Below are 6,620 nucleotides of genomic sequence, written 5' to 3'. Positions count from 1 at the left end.
GGGTGCGGGAAGCAAACGACGCAGTTGAGGAGGAGCAGGCCGGGGCTTAGCGCGCGGCGGTCAGCGCGGTGGTGCGGGTCCGCTCTGCGGGAGGTCACATCAAATCGTCACGTTACGTACCGGTCGGTTGGGTGTGAAAACAAAGCAAGAGTGAGCAGTGACAACAACGAAGCAACTAGCGTGAACGTGGCATGGGCTGCCAGGTAGCTGTCAAGAAAAAAGAAGGAGCAACTTGAGAGCTTGACACCCGCCCGAGGCCGACATCTCCCAAGGCCAAGGCCTGCCGGAAAGGGCGGCGGCAGAACATAAAGTGACCTCACCTTTCTGGCTCCTCTTGTGCTTGCTCTCGGGTAGTGTGGCGGCCCAGCCCTTTGGGAGCACGCCCTGCTGCTTTGGCGCCAACAGCTGTGGAAGCGTATCACCGCTGGCCCAGAGCGCGTGGGCGGCAGCGCCGCTGGCAGACGAAGCGGAAGCCTGGGACGCTGGCGGTGAGATGAAATAAAGTCACTTCTCACTTTAATTTCTCTGTCTGTGCATTTTTCCCCCCGACCGACACAATGAAGTCACTCACACTTAGACTCCACCTCCACGGCAGCTGCGAGGAGGACGTCGTCCGATGGCTCGGACGGTGCTGACGGCCGCTCACTTGTGGCTGCACAGAGATGCAAATTGGCACAATCATGCGGCCATTCGAGGTCAGTCGTTGGAAATACGGAGATAAAAATTGGCAGAATGTGGGGCCGTTTGGACCCATAAGTCGTTTACCTGGACGAGACACTTTGTAATTTGCCTCATTGTCTCGCCCCACAATGTAGGCGTTCAAGTTGTGGAAGAAAGAGCCCGGCGTACCTGTCACTGTGCGTATATGACGCACATACCTACACACAGAAACCAAAAACGAAAAATACACGAGTTAGTTAAGCAATGACAAGTTTTCCCCTCCCCATACATAAACAAACGCAATTTACGCTCAGTGCCGCTCATCAGTCGCCTCGTAGAGAGAACAGTAGCTTTCGCCGGGGAACTGTCCCATTTTCAGCAGTTGCTGATCGAGCTCCCTGACCAACGGTGCTCCCATCACCATCAGCCGATGCCGCACGACAACGGCCATCTCCGGGAAGACGTGAGCGTACAACGCCAGGGCATCTTTGTTGGCTGCCAGGGGTGACTGCGACATGTCGCCGTTTTCTCTCTCTTTCTGGTGAGAGGCCACAACCATGGCCCCGTAGCCCACATCGTTTTCAAGGAGCCACTTGAATGTTTGGCCCCGGTACTGGCCGAACTGGAGCGTCGTCTCGCTGAGCACCAGTTGCCAGCACTCAGGGTCTCCTCCGCCTTGGACAACGCGGGCCACTATTAGCAAACGTACAGGAAAAATAAATAATACTTTTTTTAAATAATGCAATGAAATTATTTAGGGGGGCTAAAGACATTTTTAGGGAGGCTGAAGCCTCCCTAAAATAGGCCTAATGACGCCCATGCCCCCCACACTCGATTATACATATCAGGTCAAAGAAATGTTTGTAAAACGTCTTCGACAGGTCAAAGAAATGTTTGTAAAACGTGTTCGACTGGGGTAATTGCGATATATGTGGCTTTTCTTTCTTTTTTTTAATCCATCGCATTCATTCGCGCATGAATATGCTCCCCCCCTCAATTATATATGCCCCCCACACTCGATTATACATATCAGGTCAAAAAATGTTTGTAAAACGTGTTCGACTGGGGTAATTGCGATATATGTGGCTTTTCTTTTTTTTTTTTAATCCATCGCATTCGCACACACATGAATATGCTCCCCCCCTCAATTATCTATGCCCCCCCACACTCGATTATACATATCAGGTCAAAAAATGTTTGTAAAACGTGTTCGACTGGGGTAACTGCGATATATGTGGCTTTTCTTTTTTTTTTTTAATCCATCGCATTCATTCGCGCATGAAAAAAATACTTCCCCCTTTGTATTTACTTTCAAACATGTACATCGGTAATGCGTTCGACTGGGGTAATGGTTTCGTCTTCTCCTTGAAAGTATTCCAGCGATTTATATTAGGAGTGTTGAAGTTAGACGCCATTACAACATTTGTGAGGGGGGGAGAGCAGAAAATGTAAAAATACAGTAACTGAGCATACGTTAGCGTAATTCGTTCGACGCATTCGCGCCCGATACAGTACTCAACCAAACTTACCAGAAGGGTGATTCCGAGAGTCTCGATTGTTGGTGAGTTAAACAACGATGTGAGTTTAATATTACGACCGGTAATATTGACCAAAGTTGATAGAATGAATCGCGGAGCGAGCGAGGGCGGTGACGAGAGCGGTGCGCTCGGTAGGACATGAGCCAATGGGAGCAGATTACCATTTCCTTGTCGTCAGCGATTGGCTGAGGCCTAAAATATGAAGTCGACCAAACGGGAGGGTACAGTGTGTGTCTGATGTGGTGTACGTTCGCCATTGGTCGGTTTCCTAAGTAAGTAACTTACGTTTTGAACCAATCACAATTGGCAAAGGTCCCCCGATCATGTGCCCGCTTGCCATTGGTCAGTTTCCTAAGTTAGAACTTACGTTTTGAACCAATCACAATAGGAAAAGGCACCCCGAAGATGGCCATGTACTAGCCGCGGCTGAAACTGCGCATTCTTCGGGTTTTCGACGCGGTCCGTTTTTCCTCCCGCGACGGTCGGGTTCGACGGCGGTCATCGTCCGAGGCATGCCCTTGGGGTCGAATCGCGCGGCGGACCGACGGCGGCCGCTGGCCGGCTCTGACCGCTTACTTTTGCAACGACCTGTCGGACGAGGGCTCGGAACGCCCCAGGCGCGCATGCAAATTAGCCATGTGCGCGAAAGCCACGCGCGGTATTTGAAATGTCCGTACCTTGTGTGTCGTCCGAAACGAAAATTAAAATCATTTGCCCCGCCGCCTGCCCCCCTCCCTCTTAAAACAAACGGTGAACCAAACAAACAGTGAATCAATTCATCAACACAAAGCCACTCACTCGCTGCTGCTTCACACATCTATTTATTGATTGAATTGACAAACTTCACACACCACATCTATTTCTTGAAGATTGAAATACACACACATGCAAGAGAGACGTTATGATACAGTTGAGATTAAGGAGATTTGGTGTCTTGCGTAGCAGCAGCAACAGCAAGTTGCTGCTGAGGAGATTTGGTGTCTTGCATAGCAGCAGCAACAGCAAGTTGCTGCTGAGGTCGCGTGAGGTCGGTTTCCCTCGCCCGCATCTCCGCCAGCCACAGGGCCAACAACGGTTTTCCTGCATGGAGCGTGCAGAACGTTAGGAGAGACCTGTTGGCACATTGGTCAGAAAAAAACTGTTGCCATTGACCGCCTGTTGTGGGAGGCCTCACTTTCCGCACGTTCTGATTTTGCGAGCTTCCAGCTGTTGCTCCGTGGTCCGGCCTTTGCATTGCCGCCACCGCGCGGTGGAACGGGGAGGTCGTTGCGGCATCGCAGACGACTGCTTTTGCCCCCATGCCGATGCCGAAACGTTCTTCACGTTGTCCTCCCCGCAACCAGCCTCGTTCATTTGGCAGAAATAGCTGCCTTTGTAAAAGGCATGCCCCCCCCCCCCAAAGTCCGAGGCTGGCCATACCACAGGCAGTCCTCCCCGGGTTTGTTGCCCCACGTGTATCGCTCGTTGGCATCGAGCAGCTGCTGGTCCCGCAGAGCTCTGGTTTTCCTCCTGTGAACGGTACACCTCGCAGGCCCGGGCGCATCACCGCTGCCGCCGGGCCGGGGCTCGCCGCTGGGACGGTACGTCCTCCTCCTCCTCCTCCTGTAAGCCATCAGGCCACCGCACGTATCGCACTTTCCTCGGCACTCCACGCAAATTGTGGGGGCACTTGCGGCAGATGATGGAATGCTGACCTCTGCAAAAACATCAAGCAAAGTTGGCTGGTTGGTGTGCTGTCTGGCTGGCTGGCTGAGAAAAATGGGAACGTGCAAGAAGTGGGAGCTATTTATGTAAAGTGCGTGGGGGCTGGTGGGGGGCTGGTCAAGTGCAAATCCCCGATTGGAGGGGAGGTGGGGGACCATCTCCCTTGGTCGTCGGGGCAGGGGGGCTGTCGTCGGGGGGTGCGGGAAGCAAACGACGCATTCCGGGAGGAGCAGGCCGGGGCTTAGCGCGCGTCGGTAAGCGCAGTGGTGCGGGTCCGCTCTGCGGGAGGTCACATCAAATCGTCACGTTAAGTACCGGTCGGTTGGGTCGTGAAAACAAAGCAAGAGTGAGCAGTGACAACAACGAAGCAACTAGTGTGAACGTGGCATGGGCTGCCAGGTAGCTGTCAAGAAAAAAGAAGGAGCAGGTTGTGTCATGATTCGGTTTGGGACCAACAGGTGGCACTGTAGGGCTCCCCTGCAGCTGCACACCTGTTGGTCATTATGTAATTAGTGGCTTTAAAAGGACTCCCAGCCCGAGCAATCATTGTCGGGTCATTGTTGCTCTTTGCTACTGTCATGTTTGTTTGTTGCTGTTTGCTGGCTGCTGTCATGTTTGTTTCAGTCAGGTTTTGGTCATTATGGTTTATCTTCGGTCATGTGGTTTGTTTGATACTTTGGACTTTGTTTTGGATATAGTTTTCTGAGTTTTAATACAATCTTTCAAGTACACCCTGCCCCTCCCTCCTGCCTGCTTTTTTGGGGTCCACCACCACCTCGCTACGTGACAAGTTGAGAGCTTGACACCCGCCCGACGCCGACATCTCCCAAGGCCAAGGCCTGCCGGAAAGGGCGGCGGCAGAACATAAAGTGACCTCACCTTTCTGGCCGTGTCCTGGCTTCTCTTCTCTTCCAGCCAGTCCTCCACCGAACGACCCTCCGCCTGTGAGCAAAAGTGCTCGTTCCTGTCTTTGGCTTTGGGCTTGCCGCAGCGCTTGCAGAGGAAATGAGCCACCTTGGGCAGCCTCGCCCGGTGCGCGACATTCCACCCGACTTGGCCCCCCTTGCCGGACGGCGGAGTGGAGGCTCCGGGACTGGCGGAGGGCGAAGGGGTGGAGCGCTCATCTTCGGGCGTGGGCAGCGCCTGGAAAAGATCGGGCAGGATGGGACCCCTGTGAGTCACCCCCGATCCGCCTGTCTCTGTTGGGTGCTCAAACGCCGCGTCCCCCCGAGGCTGCCGATCCAGCAAGGGCTTGGCCTCTGCTGCAAAGGAAAACAAACGTAGTTGCTTGAAAAAGGCTCGTCGTCCTCGGCGCGGTGGCGACCACCGAGCAAGCCTTACGCACCACTGAGTAAGGGTACGGTGGTTAACCGCAAACAGGTGGATGGGGGCCGCGGCCAGGAGCTCTCTGGTCCTGCACAGGTCTCTGATGCGACCGTAGTCCCGCATGACCGGGCCCCAGCGACTGATGCGCACACCGGCGAGGCAATGCCCCTGGCTGTGAACGTGGGACAGGTCCGACAAGATGGCCTCCACCAGCCTGCTGGCACTCGGAGAACGTGCCACTTCAGTCACCTTCCCGACAAAGAGACTGGCGCAGAAGAGATCACGTCACGTCAGAGGACCGGATACTTGACAAAGCCGCCATCGGCCGGCGACGAAATTTCACGCGCGTGTACCGTTTGGCGGCCTCCATGCTCGGCACGTGGGGACCCTTGGAGGATCCCGTCTTGCAGCGGCCCTGGACCAGCGGCTTATGGCGCGGCGGAACGGCCGGCGGAGGAGCCTTGTCGTGGTCGGGCAGCTTCTGCCACAGGTCTTTTATTCGCGAGACCTGAGACGGTCTCACGTAGGCGTTGCGGCGCAGCTGCACCAGCGCGTCGGCCAGCCCGCCGACGTGCTGGTAACCCCCTCGGCCGTCCGGTCCCACGACATCCTCCTCCTGCGGGGTTCAAAAGTAGAAGGGCTCGAGGTGCCGTATGCGCGCTGAACAAAATCGAGACCGAGAGAAGGACACGTACCTCTTGCTCCTCCTGCCCCGGCTGCCACGGCTCATCTTCCGGGAGGCCCTCGATCACGCCGACATGGCCAACACTTGGAATTCAAGGCCTTCCTCGTCTTCCTCCTGCTCGTCCGCCTGCTCCTCCACCTGGTCTTGCCAGTCGCCCGCGTCCTCCTCATCCCTCCTGGGCAAGTCTGGAGCACGGCCCCGGTGTGCGCATGCAGGTACTCCACCCCGATGAGCTCCCCTGAAGTTCGATGATTGACTTTGTGGTTGTATCATAGGATTTTTGGCCACATGTTTTGGACACTCGGGTGAAGAGAGGGGCAGAGCTGTCAACTCACGTGGTGGTGAGTAGGCTCCGATGGTGGGGGAAGATGCCGGTCCGTCCTGGAAGACCCAAACGTATTGTGAGGGTTTGTTGGGAGTGTCTGGCGGAATCCCCTGTCAGAAAGAGTTTCAACTTCCACCTCCGGCAGAGCTTTTCCCATGTCCCAGGGGATGCGGGGGACATTGAGTCCGAATGGACCATGTTCCGTGCCTCTATTGTTGAGGCGGCCAATCTGAGTTGTGGACGAAAGGTGGTTGGTGCCTGTCGTGGCGGCAACCCCCGTACTTGCTGGTGGACACCAGCAGTAATGGATGCCGTCAAGCTGAGTCCTATTGGGCTTTTATGACCTGTGGGACCCCAGAGGCAGCTGACGGCCATCCACTGG

At 55.1% G+C, this 6,620-nt stretch overlaps 1 protein-coding gene across 5 annotated transcripts in view; it reads right to left on the bottom strand.

Annotated features, from left to right (window-relative positions):
- The window catches only part of LOC109518521 (uncharacterized), a 22,773-nt gene that overhangs the window by 1,726 nt on the left and 14,427 nt on the right, over window positions 1–6,620 (bottom strand). For 2 of the 5 annotated variants that reach the window (XM_019874402.1, XM_019874401.1), the window contains 2 exons: window positions 5,582–5,844; window positions 5,302–5,493 (listed from right to left, as the gene is read on the bottom strand). The exons of 2 other annotated variants lie outside the window; for them this stretch is intronic. The gene's annotated coding sequence lies outside the window, so the exon portion shown is untranslated. Of the gene's footprint in view, window positions 1–5,301; window positions 5,494–5,581; window positions 5,845–6,620 lie in introns of those variants that run through there. One more of the 5 variants, XM_019874403.1, reaches the window with a different exon arrangement.

Source organism: Hippocampus comes, unplaced genomic scaffold, assembly GCF_001891065.2.
Source record: "Hippocampus comes isolate QL1 unplaced genomic scaffold, H_comes_QL1_v1.1 scaffold510, whole genome shotgun sequence".
NCBI lineage: Eukaryota > Metazoa > Chordata > Actinopteri > Syngnathiformes > Syngnathidae > Hippocampus > Hippocampus comes.
This window is presented reverse-complemented; position numbering and strand designations above follow the sequence as displayed.